The 22,356-nt window shown below is 38.2% G+C and overlaps 2 long non-coding RNA genes and 1 other non-coding gene across 5 annotated transcripts; 2 read left to right on the plus strand and 1 right to left on the minus strand.

Annotated features, from left to right (window-relative positions):
• Positions 1 to 667: 667 nt before the first annotated feature.
• LOC136277020 (uncharacterized) lies at positions 668 to 9,116 on the minus strand. The gene is made up of 3 exons (XR_010715735.1): positions 8,896 to 9,116; positions 2,845 to 2,921; positions 668 to 2,208 (listed from the first exon to the last, which is right to left on the minus strand). It is a non-coding gene; the product is annotated as an uncharacterized lncRNA (long non-coding RNA).
• On the plus strand, positions 7,604 to 20,015 carry LOC136277019 (uncharacterized). Of its 3 annotated transcripts, XR_010715734.1 has the most exons (5): positions 7,604 to 7,657; positions 13,543 to 13,597; positions 15,597 to 15,738; positions 16,941 to 17,150; positions 18,488 to 20,015. It is a non-coding gene; the product is annotated as an uncharacterized lncRNA (long non-coding RNA). The 3 variants fall into 3 exon arrangements; XR_010715733.1 differs by lacking the exons at positions 7,604 to 7,657; positions 13,543 to 13,597 and adding an exon at positions 15,203 to 15,387; XR_010715732.1 differs by lacking the exons at positions 7,604 to 7,657; positions 13,543 to 13,597 and having other exon boundaries at positions 15,203 to 15,738.
• Positions 17,596 to 17,668, plus strand: Trnat-agu (transfer RNA threonine (anticodon AGU)). Its single transcript has one exon. It is a non-coding gene; the product is annotated as a tRNA-Thr (tRNA).
• Positions 20,016 to 22,356: the final 2,341 nt, after the last annotated feature.

A 22,356-nucleotide genomic window follows, 5' to 3' on the forward strand; every position in this document is an offset into this window, starting at 1 on the left:
GCAGTCAGTTTGTAAACGATAAACAGTTATTTTCACAGAATAACGGACATAATCGTTAAAAAGAGTTTACTATTTCCGATTTTGTCGAGGCGTCGCAGAAGCCTTGTTCAAAAATCTTTATTCTGATAAGAAATCGAAAAAACAGAACAAGAAGAAATATATGCTGAATTAATTCTTATTTCTACGTGACACAGAAAGCGCACAGCGCGTAAAAATATTTTTTTCTGTGAGTTGTTCGATGCTGTGCCGTGTAACAGTTATTGCAGAAGAGCGACAAAAGCGCAATTTCTCCTTCTATCTTCAATACATGTAGATACTTAGGCAGATTGGCTGTGAGAATTACGAGACCGGTTAAACCGGTTAGACCGGTTAAACCACAAAATTGGAAACCTAACATTTCTCGTGCTCTTCTACATCTTAAGAGTAAAAAACGCTTTTAAATAGTTTCTCGCGACGTTCGCACCACATTATACAAAAGATAACTAGTATATTTAAATAAGGATCGAAACATCTGTCGTTTAAAGAGTAATGGCCGTTCTCTTGCCAAAAAGAACGAATAGTGACGGTTTTCGAATTACCGATAAATTTAAAACAATGAAGAACCAAGTTATTCTATTACGAACACTTTATATGTAAAGGCGGGGAGCCTTCCTTTTTTTATTGCAAGATAGCCACCAGTAGACAGTCAGTACAGATGTCGATCATGTTGATAAATATGCTACGTGCTTTACCACAATATAGTTTCTGATATGTCAAAAGGATTTCTCCACTATAAAATCCACTTGATTCCTTTCAGTTTTTAACCAGAGAAATGCTCTGAGATGTGCATTTTACGCCCTTTCAAAACGCGAGCTCATCAACATAATCATGCGATATTCAGCAATAATCTTCCTTTAATTTCCAAGTAAAAGGCACTAAAATACTTTACATTAACTTTTCATGGAAGTATAGGGTCAAAGACTTAATAGCTTTATTAATTTCTTTCTTTATATATTTTCTGTTAGTTTTGACGATGGATAGATTAAACGTTAAGTGTCATTCTTATCGTAACGGTTGTATTCAGCATGTACTTTACACGTTTCTAACGATATCTTGATAGGTACTTAAGCAGCAACAACATGAGGGACATGCTCCATGGAATCTTCAGCAATTATACCCAGCTGGAATGGCTGTAAGCCAAGACTGATTCATTTTTATGTAACTGAAAGTGAATAAAAAAATTCGTATTTAACACGTTCCTAATGATTCTTGATAGGGATGTGAGTAGCAGTTAACTAGAGAATTCCCTCCGAGTAATCTACGGTCGTAATGCTGAGCCTTTCTAGCACCCAAAGAAATCATGACTAGCTTCCCCCAACCTTTACATGAACACCTTAAATATACCAGAACTCATGACTTCAGTCACTGTGTCAGTGACACTGACTGACGTGTGATCGTGTGGCTAGATCATCTGGATGAGGGTATTCCTGAGAGGGACTGTTATCGACTGGCAACAGTTCTTCCATCGACCCTTATGGTTACCTCCGCCGGACTTATCGAAATGTTAGACACTGGTTCCGGAAATTACAAAGAGAGCAAAATTACAAAGGGTGAAACTTTCAGTTACCTCGACTGCATCGCTGGTGATGCTTTGGTGTCACTGATCTCGGGAGAGGAAACAAATTTCTGAGACTAGCTTTCCCACAAGAAAATGAAAAGTTACCCCACCTCCTTGCAGTGCCATCTACCCAATACCCTACCTCCTTTAGGCCCTTAGTTTATATAGAGCTCTCCAAATTAAGAATTGAGGCACAAACTCTAAAAATAAAAATACTCAAGGTGAAAATGGAACATGCTCACTTGCAGTTCTGGTTAAGCACAAAATTGGCTGATAGAAAATAAAGGATTACGTAGGTTTTTTTGAGCCCCCACATCAAAGCATGCAAGAAAATACAGCATTACCGGATAAATCCTTTAATTTAACGTTATTATCGAATAAATCGTAATGACCACCACCCTCTATTACTTCTTGGAAGGGAAATGAGCAACAACCCGTTGAAGGAGGTACCATCAGACATATTCAGTAGCAATACGAAGCCGTCCATTCTGTAAGGGAACACCCTTTCTTCTTTTTCGTAAAGCCATCTCGCACTAGGCAAGATAACAGCAGATCAGAGCACACTGACTTTTTTACGGCAAACATTCGTAGTTCTGATCAGACAGAGGCACCTAAAATGAAAAGTGAAAGCAGAGATTAAATGAACCAATCAAAGTGCTTCCAAGAAAACATTTGCTGTAGAGTGTAGAACTAGGGTAAACAATCTGATCTAAGAACAATATCTTGTGGAGTCCCTCAGGGTTCAACTTTGGGCCCACTTTTCTTTTTGGTATATATTGATGATTTTCCAAATTGCCTCAGACATACCACACCTCGAATGTTTGCCGACGATACCAGTTTAACAGTCAAGGGGAAAATTATTGATGAAATCGAATTAGGGCTTAATGAAGACTTAGATAATGTTAGATTATGGCTACAAGCAAATAAGCGCAGTCTTAACGTTGCGAAGACAGAATATGTGCTCATCGGTTCACGTCAAAGATTGTGATTGTGATTGATTCAGAGAATTCGCGCCACTCTCTCAACCAATCAGATGCAAAACTAAAAACCACTCACGACCTGGTCGCCCGCGTTTTCCCGCGCTTTTGGTAGTTTGGTTGGTTTTATTTTCAGCTGTCATTGGCTCTTAAAGGTATTTTCCTTTCTTCTGGTTGGCCATTGTGATTAAGTTGGTTTTGGTTTTGCGACACTCAATCAAAGTGCTCTCTGACGTTTTAATGAATCGGAACCAATGTGTGCATACTCACATGTTGTGATGAGGGATAACTTGAATACTGACGGTCCAAACAATTACGGTAAGCCATTTACGAGAAGCACAAGGCTCCTGTTGAGGACAAAGATACTGGTAAAGCCTTCTCCTTAAAAGGAGTAGTGCTGCGCTTTCTATCAATAAATTCGTCACTCTTCATTTTTAATAAAAACATGCAGTTTTTCAAAATACGCTTAAACAATGAAAAATACTGAAAGGAAATTTCTTAGAAAAGTATCTCTGAATTCGATCTCACCGAGAGAAAAAGGTCACTCAAAAACTTCCATGGAATTAGGCTTGCGATCGATTGTAAATGTTTCTCCATTGACGGTCATTCAAGAGCCGAGAGGGGCCTTCAGTTTGACTTTCAAGCGAAATACTGTCAAGCAGGGCCAAGGCTTTTAGAATTGATCTAGCAAGCCATATAATATGGTGGCTTTTCATTGTGCAGGACGGCCTCTTTCCGATGGCTTCCTTTTCGCGAACGCTAAATGAAACGACAAAAGTACGTAGAAATATACCATTGATACTTGACGAAGCTAGATGAGGGTATTAAAAGCCGGTTCTCGATCAAGGTTGCAGATATTAGTCAAATGATATCACACACGCGGTATAGACTTTCGTTTTCTGCAGTATAGATGATAAAATGATTTCCGAGTGCAATTTGGTGTTGGTAAACACGAGGAAATGTTTCAAAGACACTATCAGAGAACAGAACCAACAAATCTAGTCGAGTTTGGGGTGTCGGAGGATTTAAGGCAGAACACAAGGTTTTTTAGAGGGCAACCGAGAAGAATCAGTCGTCCCTAACAGAGTATGAGAGGGGAACTGTATAAATGTGACTGCCAATGAGAGAGCTTCATTAAATAGTTGCGGAGCCCTAGGGCCTTAAGAGCGACGCTGAATAAGTTCCCTGAAAAATGCAAGCCTCTTTAACTTAGGCAAAACCCCATCTCTTGAAGCTTTTTTTGAAACAATTTCACTCTTCTTTACTGGAACTTTTTCTTGAATTTATGTTCGGTTCTTCGCCTCAGATACAAAACAAATAGGTAACGACTGTTGAAAAAAGTTCGTCCATGCATAAGTTCTAAAGATTGTTTGACAGTTTTCAAATTAAACCATCCGTGTATTAAGACTAATACAATTGCATATCTAAACAATAGAGACTTAATGACTAGAAATGTGAATCACAAAATTTTTCCGAGGTTTTATTTCTTTAATAATAATTAAGTTCGAAATTACTGAGCTGTTTTTCAGTGGCATATCACACCTAACGAGAACTTAAACAATTTCAAGTGTAACTTGAATTCAAAATTCGAGCAAAAGTGCGCCTAAAATATGTTTTAAATCTCCTACGGAGTGCGTGAAGCCGGCTAAATGTTTCATCGTGCACAAATTGTCGGGGTGATTTTATCATAAGGACGGAAAACGTTGTGCTTTTTGTCTAACTTGTGGTGACAAAGCCGTAGGAAGAAAAATGAACGATGTTACAAGAATAGCAACTTTTCAAATAATTTCGAGCCATTATTACGTGTTGATTTAACGTTGCGTGAGACAAGACAGACGACAATTCAATAAACTATGAGTAATATGAAAAGGACGTAAGCAAATTTCAAGATAGTGTGTATGGCGAAAAAAAAATAGTCATATTTGCAGCTCCATAAATTTATTTGAACTACAATGTCGACGACTCATTAAAAACTGTCATGTTAAAAATATTTATCAACAAATTTTAAGTATTTGGCATATCAGCGTAAATTTACATCGCATTTTGTTTAATCTGTTTGTCCTCATTGTCAACTTAAATTTGTATTGATAAGAATACATGAAAGTCATATATTTGTACTGCGGAAAATACATTTTAAGCAAATGAAGATCATCGCAGTATATACTCAACTTAAGCAGTTGAGAAATAAGGCCTGAAAAAAATTCAGGCCTGAACGGGAATCGAACCCATGACCTCTGCGATACCGGTGCAGCGCTCTAACCAACTGAGCTATCAAGCCAACTGGGAGCTGGTCAATTGTGAGTTCGTTATATACCCGTAGATGGAGAAGGTGTGATAAGAATACATGAAAGTCATATATTTGTACTGCGGAAAATACATTTTAAGCAAATGAAGATCATCGCAGTATATACTCAACTTAAGCAGTTGAGAAATAAGGCCTGAAAAAAATTCAGGCCTGAACGGGAATCGAACCCATGACCTCTGCGATACCGGTGCAGCACTCTAACCAACTGAGCTATCAAGCCAACTGGGAGCTGGTCAATTGTGAGTTCGTTATATACCCGTAGATGGAGAAGGGTATTATTTGAAAAGTTGCTATTCTTGTATTCCATCTACGGGTATATAACGAACTCACAATTGACCAGCTCCCAGTTGGCTTGATAGCTCAGTTGGTTAGAGCGCTGCACCGGTATCGCAGAGGTCATGGGTTCGATTCCCGTTCAGGCCTGAATTTTTTTCAGGCCTTATTTCTCAACTGCTTAAGTTGAGTATATACTGCGATGATCTTCATTTGCTTAAAATGTATTTTCCGCAGTACAAATATATGACTTTCATGTATTCTTATCACACCTTCTCCATCTACGGGTATATAACGAACTCACAATTGACCAGCTCCCAGTTGGCTTGATAGCTCAGTTGGTTAGAGCGCTGCACCGGTATCGCAGAGGTCATGGGTTCGATTCCCGTTCAGGCCTGAATTTTTTTCAGGCCTTATTTCTCAACTGCTTAAGTTGAGTATATACTGCGATGATCTTCATTTGCTTAAATTTGTATTGTAGCTCTGAACCCCTTGAGGTTTGAGCAGATCGTTTGTATTGCGTTTTCTTGACGTCCGTTAATTATGGTCATCGTGGCTTTCGCGCAAGGTGGAGCTGTATAAATATTCATAGTAAATTCCGACACGAATCGTCAGTATTTGCTCAAAGACTTCCTCGAGGCCAGAGCAAGTTTTCAAACTAAAATTACGTGACAGGTTGATGAAAGTTCTTTTTAAATTAGAGAACTAACTTTCAAAACCACAAACAAGTGCAACATTTCCTAAAGCAAAAAGGAAAAAAACTCAATTGAAATCTTATCGTGATAATTTAACGTTGAGGCACTTTGAAAATACTAGACAAAATTAAAAACAGGTAATTAAGTGTTAACAACTGAGTTGAAAATGTAAATTGGCCACCGTAAAGAGTAAAAAAGCCGAAGTTTCGAGTGTTAGCCCTTCTTCGCCACATCTTCTTAAAGCGATGAAAAAAATCACACCTTCTTTGGATGCCACGCCCAAGGTAAAAGACAAAAGGAACAAATAAAAAGTGATAACAAAGGCGCTCTGCCAAAACCTCGAAAAACTTGCTTTTAGCAGTATTTCATTCTAAAAACATTTCTAGAATTCAGTTTTGACAGTTTTTAGAAAAGTCTTGTACGAGCAAGATCTGCTTTTCCTTTTTTAAAAGTAGAATGGTCACTCCAACTTCAAGCAGTCTCAAAGTATTTAAATGAAGGAATCCTCTTCTTAGGTAGACTTGTTGGTTCCAGAAAGTCAGCACCTCATTAGAAAACAGCTGTGCGCCAGCGCCTGCTCTCTGCGAAAATTTGGAGAAGCTGTTGACAGCTCCTTACTTTAAACAAAATCCGCTGTAAAACTCTGGTAGTTTTTAATGAGAGAGACTTACTTTTAGGCAAGACCTCCTTTTTTTGTAAATGATAAATAAAAAAAACTCGCACCTTCTTCATTGTGAGACTTGTGAGAGAAAAAATATCACACCCTCATCTTGCCACGCGTTTGATTGAAAACGAAAATATCTGAAATACATGCTCTCGCAAAAACTAGAAATCATTGCTTTGATCAGTATATCTTGTATCATCAACATAGTTACACGAATTCGGCGCTTTTGCAAAGAGAGATCCTCGTGTTAGGTAAACATGCTGGTTCTAAAAATGATGAATGCCTCGTTTGAAAACAGCTGTGCGCCAGAGACAAGGTCTTCAATCGCCTCGAGGCTCTCCACAGAAAACCGTCACTTTCGATTGTATTTAACATCAGTAGTAAGACCAAAAAATATATTTGTACGTTGAAAAAACTGGCTGGTAAAAACCAAGCGACTTGACTTACATATAGAGAGAGGTGGTTTAAATGAGTCACTGCAATACGGATAAATTTAATTATTTTTGAATTTGCGAACCTTTGGCTCGATGCGCTAAAGAGGGTCAAGTCTACCCCTGGGTACACCGATGGAGATTGATTTTACTAGTTCATATTTACACTACCCACTCCCCCAGTGCAGCAAAATTGTCACTCCGATAATTTTCTCGATCAGTTACGAGCTTTTCCGCCTCCCTTCGGCCAAAATCCCTCAGGACTACCAATTACTTAGGACTTTTGTTTGGAAAAGTTGGCCCGGAACAATGGGCCATTTCTTGATACGAATGTGAATACTGTTAAGGGTTAATCCTATCGAAATGCAGAACCGACAGATTAGTTTGATCTAGTTTAAATATTTGTTTCTTGATCAAATATCAACCTTTTTCAAACAGACAAAACATACAGTGACATGAATTTCCGTCCTCAACCGGACAACGCATCTTTTCAAGCTTTCCGGCCCAAAAAGGTCAATGTATTTGCTTGGCCTTCTACAGGAGTGTTGAACAAAATTCTTGAGGATGAACTCTCCATTTTGATTGCTACATATGTTCCAAAGTAAGCTTTGGTTGAGAAAGATTATTTTAAATTCACAATATAGGTTTTATTACAAAGACAAGGCATGTTAGAGGAGAAGACTGCATTCAATACTGAAATTGATATTCATTTCAGGTATGTCAAAGTAGCCACGATTCAACAAAAATTCGTGTTGCTAAAACATGAAATCAAGCTTAAGGTAATTTCTTATATCTAGTAGTTTTTTTCTTGTTTGTAAGCAGTGTAGCTAGTGTTTTGAATTACATAAGCACGAGTAATTCAGATTTTAAATACCGAGGAAATCTGTGAAAAATAATTTACAAAAGCTTGTGAATATCCCAAAGCAGACAAATATTGACAAGAGCCGACAAGCCATTGTTTAAACTGTCCTTGTCTTGATGCTACTTTTCGACATAGAAAAAGTATGTCGGACAAAATATTCACCAAAAAATAAATATTTCTTTGCCAGCTTCAATAAGGACAGGTGATTAAGTTTAAATGATAAAACAAAGGATTATAACAACAGAAATACCGGAGGTCAAGTAAATTCGTTACATGAGGTCACGCAACTCAGGCAATATTCAGGGTGAAAATATGCATATTTGAGCGCTCGAACGAAAAATATAATTTCTCGAAAACTGAAATATATTTTCACAAAAAAACACACCACAACTATTAGGACATATTGAGCTACAAAATATGAAAGTAGGAGAGAAAACGAATTTTGGGCGACTTGCCACAATATTTCAAATTTGTTCGATGGATGCTGACATCCTCTCTTAAGTTCGGATAGAACGCGCGATGTCATTAGTTGAAAGAGCGTGCTCTATCAAAGTACAAAGCATAGAGAGCTGTGCTCAAGCTGTCACGCCATCTGCGAAATTTTGCTATGTCCCACCTTTCCCGGGCCTTCTCTTTAGCTTTTTTTCGTTAATTGAAAGTGAATTTTCGGAATAAGCTAGCCGACAAGTAGCAACAGAAGAACCAAAGAAAGCTTTGAGCAGAGTGAAAAGACGGTAATCTTCGAAGAGAAAACGAAATGGGCAGTCCGAGTTTTTAAGGTTTTCACGCTCAGTTATATTGTCAGCTTGCCTACGGTAATGAAAGTCAAACACAGCTAACACTCTTAAAGTATATATAGTTTCGTGTTCAAAAACAAAACAGAACAAAGGAGGAATGTTGGAAAATATAATAATACTGGCATAACTGTCAAAATTCATATTAATCATATGACATATATATGGTGTCAGAGCGACTGCGATCATGCTGAGGTCCATCGCGGCTACATCATCATGGCGATTTCCCGACATCGCTGTAAAACAAGCCTTAAAAATTACAATAGCCGCCCTTCGAGTGAACAACTAAGAGCTTACTCTGGTATCCTTTGCGATGCGTTGAGTGGAAGGCCACGTCAGTCACTGAAGCCGAGTTTTACGGCGCTGTTATCCCGAGTAATCTTTATGTTCCTGTGAATTCGGCTGTCGTTTATTCATAAAACACGGCCTTGAGTATTTTGTTATCTTCTTGCCATGAGAAAAAATTCGCGTGTTGCTGTAAGCTTTCATTCGTCCGGATTTTAAAGAATATTTCACTTTTAAACTCTGTAGTAGAGACTAAAAAACTTCAAAATTCGACCTGCCGCGCCGAACTATTTCAGTTTATAAACTATTGCCAGTTGTGAACTTTAAGGGTTTGACATTTTTGACAGCTGTAGTCTTGTTTAACCAATTAAATTATTTGAACCATGCTAAAAAGGATTCTGATTGGCTTATTGTGGCGTGCTTTATGAGAGTGTAGAGCATACTAATGACACTGTTGTTCGCATTGAATTTAAATTTGTTTTGAAAATTGAAAGCAATGCGTGGGGAATTGAACGGATTCAGTATTTTAAAACAAATAGAGAAGCCGTGGCTGTGCTCTGTTCTGTTGTAAAGCACTGAGGAAGTGTTTCCGAGTTTGTGCATGCACTAAAATCAACTACTTTTTGCTCTGTATTACCTAAATTTTTTCTGCACTGTGCTGCATGTGAATCATAATGTAGAGGTTTAAATTCTTAAAAGAAATTTAGAAGTTTAAATTTTTATAGGAATGGCAAACATTTACGTGGTGCATGTCGCGCGCTGATTGACTTTAAAAAATTTCTTTTAAATTTGGCTTGAAAATGTTAGGGAAGAAACCGTTTAGTCGCTACAACGCACAAACGATTAAAAGGTCCCGGCCCCTTGCTGAGGCCACTAACAATTTCCGAGAAACACAAGCTTAAATGTTATGATTTTCACAGTCACCAAGCCGTCTTCCGCACCCATTTCTAGCCGACACCAGCAAATATATAGCAAATAATACTGTCTAATTAAGAATCCCTTAGATTTTAATACCGACGAGGAAAAGCTCTAATTAATCATTACCTCGCACAGTGAGAGTGTTACTTTGTCCGCGAGTTCAGACAAAAATTCCTCTTGCCCCGCTAGTAATGATCGGTAAAACTGTGTGAAAGCTTTTACCTGCTTGACTAAGAAACTTCAAAATAAGTCAGTTTTTTGCCATATCTCATTCAAAACCATGCCAACAATTACAAAAAGTGATTGTATCAATATCGGCTTGTGATACTCTCCAAAGGTATCTTAACTCAAAATAGAAATAATCAGATGTGAATTCGATTCAGCCTTTAGATCGGAATTAGGAAATAGAAAATAAGAATAATTCACCATTGCTCAGGTCATGTTTCTTATCAGTCGTTACATTCTAGAATTAAATTACGGTTTTAGTATATTCTTCCAAAAATTAGAATAATGCGCGGTTCGTCATTAGTGTCCGTGTTTAAATATCCTCCTTAAGCACGCACAAAAGACGCACACAGAGAATTAAGAGGAGGAGAATCATTTGTTGCTCTACAAATTCGAATAGAAATTTTATGTACTATTAGTACGCATGACCTTGGAAACGCCAGTTTAAATAAAGTGTTTTAGTTGAAACTTTCTGGGAAACTGAACTATTTCTTTAAGACTCGTCCTTCCCGAAAAAAAATATAAACATGCCAAAACATACTTTCCCTTTCCAGAGTTTTCTCTTTGGTTCACGGCAAAATTAAGCAATACTGATATTTACCATGAGTTTTTTCAGCTACAGCCAAGTTTCGCTTAGGACTCGCCGAGTTCTTAAAGAATTCATATTTTTTCATACATGGACAGTGTCTCCTACACTGATCCACGAGTTCGCCTGCTTCTCCAGTACATTGAGACACATACGAGTAAAGTCTCGAAAGTCGGTTGATTGCCATCGTGCTAATGGTTTCAGAGGACGCAACCACTTGACCAGATATGCCTCAAAGTGTGCTCAAAGGACATCGTTCGCAAGCTTGTTTTAGTGAATACGTCCAGAAATACAGCTTGACCAAAACCTCTTGTCTGGAGCCCGTCATCGCTTTTGTAGAGGGAATCGTCAGTAGTTCAAATTCTAAAAAATGCGGACTATTCTAAAGTACGAGTGCGGCACAAATTCGCCTTCATTCCACGGAATTCGTTTTTAATTTCCAAGGGAAATGAAAATTTCATCAGACTGTAAAGTAGGTCTTATTAGAGGGCCTCTCTCCACTAGGATACGGCAGCTCGCAAATCGCTCTAAGCGTGGCAGTCAATGCATTGTGGGATTGAGCATGCGTAGTAGTAACAGATCCCCAGAGGGCTAGGGTGGGGATTTGAGCTCTGGTTGATAATACCTTTTTCTATTTTCGCCATGAATTTTTTCCGTCGCTGTTGCAAGAAGAGTCTCAAAGGACTGAGGATAAGTAAGAAAAATAAGAAGCACGTCATTGACAAGCACTTCCACCGTACGGATGCTGATTACATTTCCTTTTTTTTATCCACACATTTCTTTACGAATGGTCTTCGAAAGATTCAGGGCTAAGCTTCGGGCAGGTATTCTGAAAGGAAAACCTGTTTATCCATCGAAAAGATTGATTTATTACTGTCCCCTTGATTTTGAAGTGGGCACCTTTCCACTTCGAAGTCGACGATGGGGAATCAAACATTATAAAACCTGTTATGTGAGGGTCGTTTGCGCTACCTCAGAATGTTCTAATTGTGGTCGTCTTGTGCCCAGTGAGATAATAACAATTTTTCCGGATAGACGCCGCAATTAAAGATCTCTCATTGGGAAAGAAGTTTATGGAGTTTAAATTCAAAGTTCTGATATTTCAATTTTCAATTCGACATGGATAGGGAATCACACTTCATGGAACCTGCTATGTGTGAGTCGTATGCACCACCTCAGGATGTCCTAATCGTTTTTGTCCTAGTCTTGTGCCCACAGTGGTAATAACAGTTTTCCGGATGGAGGCCGCAACTAAAGACCCCTCAATGAGAACGAAGCTCATGGAACTTAGATCCAAAGTTCTGGCAAAATAAAATGAAGAACGATCTATTAAAGTCATGAAGTGGAAAAGCCAGTCAGAATTATGTAGCTTAATCAATGTAAATGTGTCAGATACTAACTGAGTCAAGTTAAGGCTGAATTAAGAAACAAACAAAGTTATACCTTGCTAATGCAGCTGAGATTTTTACACTGAGTTGTAACGACACGATGAAGCAAGTGTATAGCAATCACTGATCTACTTCATAACAGTTTAGCAAAATGTTGCGAAGATCATTTAAATCTGGATAGATTTTCAATGAGTTCTGATCACACTGTTTGACAGATTCAATACGGTGTGATCACTTAAATTACTGATAGCTTATCAAAAATACATTTCTATCTCTTCTATGTGCCCAATAAAGCTTTCCTATCAATGTTGGAAAGTAGACATTCTGGAAATAAAGTACCAAATTATGTTCTGCAAGCCCACTAGTCTTTTTAGCCAAGCTGATCCCATGAAGGAGAGTTTGGGGAGAAAAGGACTTTTGGAAAGGACTACTGAAAATAATCATACTAAAACTTTCGAGAACAAAAAGGAGGATAAATTTCTAACTGAATCAGAGTACCGTAGTATAAATGATATATTTAATCTCGACGTATTCCGAACATATTTTGCATAACTCGTTTAGTTGAAATATATATTTGAGGGAACTGACTTGTAACAGAGAATATGATACTGTAATTTCTTCAAACGAAGTATATAGACCAATTCCAGTGACACTTTCGAAATTCAGTAGAGCAAAGATTCGGAAAAACTTCCTTTCCAAGAAAGTATGATAAAGTTATGTACAAAAAATGGCATTTCTTGGCGAGTAGGGAGACTTGTTTCAACTCTCTCGCAATTGCTTTACTCCTGAAAGCCACGACAATGAATATCCTTCTTTGAGGAATACCCAAGTGAAGAACAAGGGTGATGAGGCTTGAGATCTAGAAAAAATTAGGTTTCAAAGCCTTGTTTTTACTTGCTCAACTTTAGCTAAAGTTTTTACTGAAAGTGAAATCAGTTAATTTTCACGATGACTGCTGATCGAGAGAAAACGATTGCTAATGGGTGGTATTCCCACATAAAATTTAAAATCTTTCAAAACACTATGGGGTTATTTCTGAATCTAGGAAGAAGTTTTTATTACAATATTCGATCCCCGGGGGCTGAAAATTTAAGCAAATTCCATGACAATCCTGTAATGGCTCCGTTAGAAGCAACGTGACAGTGTAAAAGTCTAAAACTCAAAGATATATTTCAAGTCACTGTAATAAATAAAAGCCATAGTTGTTGTTTTGAGAATTATCGGATCAATATCAGTACCTGGGCAACTGCCCACCTACCCCTCACCTAACCCAACATTAACCTTAACTTGTTGTCAATTAACTGTTGTTGAGTTAGGGGAGGGGTAGGTGGGCAGTTGCCCAGATACTGATATTGATCTGAATTATCCTCTACATTTCATTATTTTTAAAATTGTGTTCAATATATAATTATTATCACGTCTCTACCTTTAAGAGTTGTGTAATGGCTTGTAAGAGACCGCCTGAAGTGTTGTCTCTGTGGTAAATGGTTGAATGCTTTATGTTTGATGTAGTTTGATTGTTTCTATGTGATTCTTTTGCAGCAACCTGCACAAGACTTGAGCGAGGAGATGTTGCAAAGAGAACTTGAATATTATGGTAAGATTTTTCTTTGCCAGTGTATGGGGCCTTTAGATTGGCAAAAATCGAGGGAGTCTTGTTTCATTTTCAAGAATCAGGTGGTGCTTAACGTTTTAATTTTTCTTTCATGTCCGAAAAGTATATTTGATTGGATTTGCAAAAACATGCCCTGCATGTTGCAAGATTGACAGTCAGGTTTATTCCCTGACAGAGCTCAGCTTGTGGGTGAACACCCCGTGTTTGGAGGGTGGTTGACAGTTCAAAGCAGTAGGCTTAAGAGGGGCCGCAAAAACCCTGGTGGTCAAGGTTAAGAGCATCACACGCCTTAAAGCCAGTCTTGCCGATGAAAATGCGGAGGGCTTAACATCAAGGCTAGTGCCATGCATGCAGCTTAGTCACCAACCTATTCAAGGATGGGTTCCAAATGGCTCTGTGTGGAAAGCTCTGGGGGTGGGGAGGGTAGGTTACTGGAACCCTTGTTTAACTGGCATTTTTCTCTGAGGCTGGAAGGGGCTTGTCTTATTTTTTTGGTTGACAGCCTGCATTCCAGGATTGGTAGTTGTCATTGGTAGTTGGCTTGTTCCGTGTCACTTCAGCCACCGGACTAACACTCCATAGCTGGAGGGTGGTTGAGTGTCAAAAACATGCCTTTGGGGGAGAGGGCTCTATTGACATGGCAAAAACTGATGGCTAGGTTTTCGCTTGGAGGTGGGCATCGACATAGTGGCCCTGCCTACGCTTTTAATGAAAAGTCGTTCATTAATGCAATACCCATTTGGCTACAATGATTAAATTAGAAAATTCTTGAAAGATTTCACAAATACACTGGCTGACGTGTCGTTGGTGTCGTTGATTATTCGACGTTTACTAGTAAAGGCGGATAATTCTACTACTGCAAACAAAATATTGTTATTGGTCATTTGATTGCGGCAAATCGATAAAAGCAGCCTATTTAGATTGGTCTGATGAAGGTAGAAATTCTCTCAACGAAGCATAAGAATGGAGTATGAAGTCAAGTAAGGAGAAATTGTAAATAGTGTCAAAGGCGTTTCAAGGGCTGATAGGATGGGGTTTGCAATATTCCTCAATTATTGTTGAGACTCACTGAAATCAGGGGTACGCAAGACAGACGGCAACTGTGGAATTTTGTGCAGCCATCTTTTTGGTTTATCTCGCCATTGATGCTGATACTAGTAAGAGAAAGAAAGTTTGCAAACAAATAATGGACAAGTTGTCAGATCTTGAGGACTTAATAAAAAAGAAACAGGACAGCTATACAGTGGGTAAGGTTTAGAAGATTGTTTCTGTCGTTTACATTAAATTTTCATCATGGCTTTCAGGTTGTCCGAAGGTTTGGAATTTCGGTTGGATAAAAATTGATCGCTAAAATAATAGTTTGGAATATCTGCATTTATCTACTTTTTATCACAACTCAATTTCTCTCCTGAAATACAACAATCTTTTCCAGAACACATCGAAATTTTCTGTTACACAAAAGCAACCTAAAACAAACCAAAATTAAGAGAATCACGACAAAATTTCAAAGTACTGGTGACTAAGCCTGTCGCGGACCGGAACCTGGGACTAGCTCTGGCTACACACTGCTAAGTAAGGCGCCATTTTTGTATCCTTCATGTTGAGGAATTGAGCTAAATTGGCTTCTTCAAGTTCAGTAAGCGATCATCCAGAAGAAGAAAGCATAATTTAATATCAGTTTCAAGAGGATATACGTTTTTATATATATACGAATTTTTTAGCGAAGTGTCATGGCATCACGACGTGTGTACGAACATCGAAAAGTACAGGCTGTAGGTTGAAGCATTTTAACTTTAAGGAGAAGATTGCCTCATTTTGACATGGACATTGTCCAGGAACAAATCATGAATGAGCTAGTGGCCCAGGATTTCCAATACGTGGTTGTATTGATGGATAGAATCGAAAATAATGTGGCTAACAGTCGCAAGGTCGAACAACCATCCAGAAATTATTTTCAATTTTTATTTGAATTGTGTTGCAGGGTTAGAAGGCTGTCCTGTGAAACTGAGGACTGACTGTGGAACAGAAAATGGTGCAATGGCAGCTCTGCAATGTACATTTCAACAAGATGTAGAAGCACACAAGTATGGGTCATCTCCGGTGAACCAAAGGATTGAGGGCTGGTGGGTATTTTGCAAAAGAAACAGTTGTTTTAAAGCAAGTAGGAAGCGGCTAGAGCATGAAAGAAGTGCTTGAGTGCTTGAGCTGCCGCTCAAGTGCTTTACAACGAACAGAACACTGTCAAGGCTTCTCTATTTGTTTCATAAAAAAGAATCCATTTACCCTTTAACTCCCCTGAGTGACCAAGACAGAATTGCTCCTAACAATATCAGCACAATATCAACCAGACAAGTGATGGGATTAAAAAAAAAACTATTAAGTTGGGAATAATTAGTTGATCCAATAATAAATTCTCTGAACTAACATTATAAGAATTGTATGGTTGACTATAAGAAGAAATACAAATTTGGTCTGGGAGTTAAAGGGTTAAATTCCCCATTCATTGCTTTCAATTTTGAAGACATACTTTAAGTTATAAAATGATTATGACTGGTCCTTAAAGGGGACATAGTTTTTTTTTTTAGTTTTTGATACTAAATTTGTCTTCCCTCTAATTTTGCCCACTCCTGTTTGTTTCACGTGCCTCTTTTAAGTCAGTTTTTGTTTTTTTTTTTGGAGGAGATCACAATAAGCCATCCTAGATATAATGCAGTTGGCCAAAATGCTTTCCTAGTGTTAATACAGTGAAGATATTGTGACACTTTATATTGACACGCTATACGGCACTTTTTATAAACAAGGATGTCCTCTGAGATCTTCTGAAGTTCATGGCTTAGCCTTTTGTGACTTTGAGACAAGAGTAACCCTTAAATGTAGTGCACATTTTGATTGAGTATTCAAAGTAATCACAAAAGACAATCACAGTGACTAAATCATAACTCTAAATGAAAACACAAACAAAGCCTACTTTTCAAAGAGCAGGAAGGCTTGAGTGATTAACCTTTTACACCCTAACTTCATAATTTACATTCTCCATACTGTTCTCCATAATTATACAAAAATAATTTGTTTGACAATTGAGAGCTTCTTCAGTTTGTTATTATTTCCTTTACCCTCGTGATCTTCCTGTTTGATTCAGGGTTGATAGTGTAGGGAGAAATTAGATGCTGGTCAGCTCTAAGTGGTTAAAGGGTTGTCACCATTGGGTTAAGTATAGCATCTGACAGGGTGAGAGATTGGTGTGAGTTTGCTGGACCACTTAAAGACCAAAGTGAAGTGATACCAATACAGTGGATACTAAGTTTAGAATTTCCTTATCTCACAGGACACCATGTGTTGCCTGACATTCCAAATGACTACTGCACAGGAGTCAACAGACAGGACACACTGATGCTCTCTTCTCAGTGGCAGCCCAAGGAAGGCCTATACCCTGACATTAGGCAATGAAGATCTGTACTGTTCTATGAATAGGGAAGAGTTTGGAGACTGCATTGGTGGAGGATGGATGTTGGTCATGAAGATTGATGGCAAACAGGTAATGAAAACACAATGAGGGCTTCAAAATACTACTAATTAATAGGGTGTTCTCTCTTTATTGCCTAGGAAGGGGGGTGGGATGGTTTTGGTTGTGTCAAATAAAATTTGCCTGATTCTCTTTCCCCCCCTCCCCCAAGGGCTCTGTAATATTGTAATAACCCACCCCAGGGCTCTGTAATATTGTAATAACCTCCCCCCCCATTGGCTGTCATTTTTCTAGAGTTTCCCCTTTCTACTATGTTATACTCTGAACCCCTTTCTGTTACCACTGAAAACTGTGTGATTCTCCCCAAAATCTTCTGACACCCCCATCCCCAAGGAGATAAATAATGAGTGGTTCCTTATGGGGTGCTGTTTTTTAAGTTTTTGATATTCTTTCTAAATTTGCCCACTCCTGGGATGGATGGTTTATTTGGACCCAACATATCGACCAGCTCCCAGTTGGCTTGTTAGCTCAGTTGGAAGAGCACTGCACTAGTATTGCAGAGGTTATAGGTTCAAATCCCGTACGGGCCTGAATTTTTTTCCAGGTCTTATTTTCAACTACTAGTTCAGTAGTGTTCTTAGCTGTGAGGATCTCTTAAATTCGTTTCTTCACCACAGTGCAAATATGTGAATTTCATATATCTAAAATCATTATTGCCCACTCCTGTTTGTTTCACAGTGCTTCTTTTGAGTCAGTTTTTGTTCCAGAAGAGATCACATTAAGCAATCCTAGCTAGATATGCTGCAGTTAGTCAAAATGCTTTCCTAGTCTCAATGCAGTAAAGATATTGTGGCACTTTATGTGGCACTTTTTATAAACAAGAATGTCTTCTGAAATTTATTTTAAGTTTATGGCTCAGCCTTTTGTGACATCGAGATGAGAATGACTCCTAAATGTAGCATGCATTTCGATTGAGTATTTAAAGTAATCACAATTGAGGACAATCACGATGACTAAGTAATAACTGTAAATGAAAACAAAAAGAAAGCCCACTTTTCAAAGAGCAGGAAAGCTTAAGTGATTAACCTTCTACACCCAAAAATCATAATGTACATTCTCCATACTGTTTCTATATATACAAGAATGATTTGTTTGGCAACTGAGAGCTTCTTCAGTTGGTGATCATTTCCTTTACCCTTGTGACCTTCCTGTTTGATTCATGGTTGATAGTGTAGGGAGAAATAAGATGCTGGTCAGCTCTAAGTGGTTAAAGGGTTGTCACCATTGGGTTAATGAAGTATAGAGTCTGACCAGGTGAGAAATTGGCAAGTTTGCTGAACCACTGATAGAGCAAAGTGAAGTGATACCAATGCAATGGATACTAAGTTGAAAATTTCCTTATCTCACAGGACACCTTCAGTCACAATTCAAACATGTGGTCTTCCAGGTCTTCAGTCTCTCCTGAAAATGGAGTCACAAGATTGGATCACTTAGAGACCCTGTGCCAACCTACTGGAGTACATCCTTTACCAAAATCTGCCTAACCAGGAAGGTTGATAGACAAGGAAACTGTGAATAAGTTGTGGACACTTTAACATTGAAATGGGTTTTGAATATAATTAAATTTCTCTTTATAAAAAAAATTCACTTTTACATGTTAACATAGGCAGCCAATGGGTAACTCTTGGATAGAGTTGACTGCTGGGGTGATGTTGGGTGAATAGTCAGAGTTCACATTTTGGCTATCATTTGACCTGCATCATTCCTTTAACTTCACTTTTGCCATAAAAGTGTACACTTTTTATGGCAGATTTTTAACGTAACATTTGTATGAATGTGCTGCAGGTTGTGAATAAGTTTCACACTCCATTCCTCCTTGTTCTTTTCAAATAATATTCCATTGGATTGCAGTTGAATCCCCACAAAATTGCAAATGAATGACTGGCTGGTTGGCTATCAGTTTACAGGGTCCTTTTAAATAACATCTGACTTTTGTTGTCAAGTCATATTCTCAATTTCATAGTCAGTGTAGTCTTTTATACAAGTCTACCTAATATTTTCAAGAGATGTGACCATCTTGTTTCTGCTGCTGACAATGAGCAAAACCTGTAGTATATTTGTTGCCTTTTGTGTTACACTTTCTTAGAGAGATCTAGGCACAATTTGAATTTGTTTAATTCTTAACTTTTTTAATTGTTAAGAGATGCTTGGATGCTTGGTAGTGATTGTGCCACTTATTTATTGTACTGTAATGGACAGGTGTCATTCTGTCCTTGTTATCAGCTCAGTAAATAGTTGGAAATGATAGGAATTCAGATTCTTTGTCCATTTATATACTTAAAGGTCTGTTTCCTTCTCCTGATGCAAAAGTTATTATCTTGTTAACATTTTCAGTCATATCTGGTTCTTGCAATTGAGTATCTGCAGCAGTAATAGCTAGGTTCACTAAACAGCTGATGGGACACAACTCTAAAGAAATAGTCACCTGTACTACCAACATCTAATATTCTCTAGCCATGTTGAGCTAATGGAGATTGTAAAATTAATCAAGATGGTTTGGATTATTTCCCTGAGTGACAGGTCTCGGTTTTAACTCGATATCTCCTGAAGTAAGTAACTTTGCCCTTGAAACAAAATACTTGTGATTTCGTTTCTTATACTTTATTGAACAACATTGAACAACATGTACAAATTCATCATGAAAAATAACTGATACTTCACATGTCTTTTTATGCTTTGTAGTTCTTGTTTTGAAAACATAAACACAATCAAATGCGAAATACAAACTTGGACCTTATGCACGAGTGATTTCAATTGGTTAACTTCTATACAGTCTGGTTTTAAGATAATTACGGTAATCAAGCCATGAAATCGTTTTCAACGCTGACGAATGTGGCAAACTTTGCACAATGCGAGACCTTACATACCTCTTAATCGCTATACTCTTGTTTAATAAGTTCAGAATTTTCTTCCACGGTAATCTCGATGGTTCGCTATCACGACAGACGCTTTGCTAATACGATTGGACTTTAACCTACTTCTTCGTTCCTGTATGATTTCTGTCACCATCAGATCAGTCTTCTGACTGTGTTTCGTTCTGCTTGGCCACAAGAGTGTTTTGCTTGGATATTATGGACTGATCAGTTGTGTTACTCGTGTTTCTAATAGCTTTGTTTAACCCTGTGTTTGATTTATACTTTAGCTGATACGAGTGCTCATAGTTTCCCTTTTGAGTTCGATCAAAGTTTCGCTTGTAAGATTCACTCGTAAAAGGTTCACCATTTATAAACCCAATGTGAGCCTGGAGGATCGACGAGCGGACTTCTCGAGGGGTCAAACACTCTTCGCATTCAGCGTCTACACAGCTTACTACCATGTGCTTACTACGACGAGTATTAGTCGAAACTTTCTCGAAGAAAAATCGAATTCTATTTCAACGTCGCGGCAGTTACTTCGGAAAGTCGACAGACGCGTCCCAGTATTATCTCAGAAAGTCGATAGCAATTGGTCTGCTGTTGACATATCGACTTGTTTACATCTGAGTGAGTGACAAATTTGCATATTCTGACCCCTGATAACGGTCGTTTCTACGCTTCGCGTATCCACAACTAAAAAGAAAGTGGGTCAAGGAATCAAAATTACGCTTCTCTTTGTTTTGTAGTTAATCAAAGGAAGATCTCTTTTTCTTGAGAGATTTATCACTTGTACTCTCACAAGTGGCGGTCGTCACCGAAGCGTTACATTGAATTTGTTGAGAGGTTCGTGACGGAAGTACAGAAATATGATAGGTGATTTGGGTTGATTGATTGTAAGATCGGAGTTACGCGTGAGTAGGAAAGTGAAAATGCTGTACATCAAACCTGTGTTTGTCGGGAGATCATTTACGACATGGCCATTAACTCACTTCTCCTTTAACCTTTCGTCAACAGATTGTTTGGTAGATGACAATTTTGAATAACTTCAAGTGTTAAAGTGAGGGCTAGACACGAAAGCTAAAATTACAGGAAGTGAATGACAGACCGTGACTAAAGCGACCACTTATCATTTTATTGCCAGCGGAATTTTGAGGGGGGATCACATGGTTTTCAGGTGAACAGTGAGGGGCTCTGTAAGTCACGAACAGACCTTTAGAGGCACTGTAGAAAATCGAGTGTTTTTATTTTATTTTATTTTTTTCCCATTCACCTCCTTTAGAACCTCGCCACGCATGCTACATTCACCAGGTAGGGGTCAATCATTCAAATTCAATTGGTAGAATGTAGGAAAAATGTATGTAACCTGATATTCCATTTGTATAAGCTTGACTGTCGTGCAGCTGTAAAAGGAACTTGTTGTTCAGCTTAGTGTCAAACTGTTATACTTCAAATTCTGTTGTATAAACCAAGGGCAATCATGAAGTGGAATACCTCTTGTTGATCTCATGAATACGGCTAGCAAATCCTACGACCTACTCAAGATTTCTAGTTAGTTTGTATTTCATCGATGTTTTTTAGTGTGGATGAAAGACAACAACGATTAAAAAAAAAAAGTATTCATTTTCGAACGGAAAAGCAATAGGAGATGACTAGGTACATATCGTTAGCGCAATTCAAGAACACATTTTGTCAAGGATGGAAACATACCCCCAAGGACTTCTTTATTTCAACAGGTATAAACATCAATTAAGACATCAATTTAATAAAAAGTTCTCAATCTAATCCAATGCAGCAGCTTCCGAGATTATCTCAGTTGTAATCAAAGTCAACTTGCCAATCATTTCACCTTTAAGGGAGATGGAAACAGTTAATAAACCTTGGCAAAGGCAATTCTTTTGTACACCTTTTAGTGCTGAAATACCCATTTTCGGACCATGAACAAATGTTATGACTATTGAAAGATAAAATGATTACTGAATGAGCACGGCATAGCAAACGCTTCAAGAGATGTCGGAAATTTTTACAAAAAACTGTCGCTCATGCGCAATTTTGCCATCCAGTATCTTGAATGGCTAGCGATTCCGTATAATTTTGGGAAAAGCCACATTTGATTGATAACACGTTATCCAGCACTTTAGAGCAATTTGCAATTGAGGGCCTCTTCATACGAGCCCAGCTGACCGGGCTGGCCCGCTTACCGGGACGAATTTCGCCTTGGGTTCACATGAGAAAATTCAGCCTGCTTCTCAAACTTCCTAACTTAGTATTAGAACTTTGTTGAGAAATGTGACGCTAATCCAATAATTACTTTGGTGTTTAGTGGACGAATTTTATAAGTTTATACATACACTGAAATCAACTAT

This window comes from Pocillopora verrucosa, chromosome 11 (genome assembly GCF_036669915.1).
Source record: "Pocillopora verrucosa isolate sample1 chromosome 11, ASM3666991v2, whole genome shotgun sequence".
Lineage (NCBI taxonomy): Eukaryota > Metazoa > Cnidaria > Anthozoa > Scleractinia > Pocilloporidae > Pocillopora > Pocillopora verrucosa.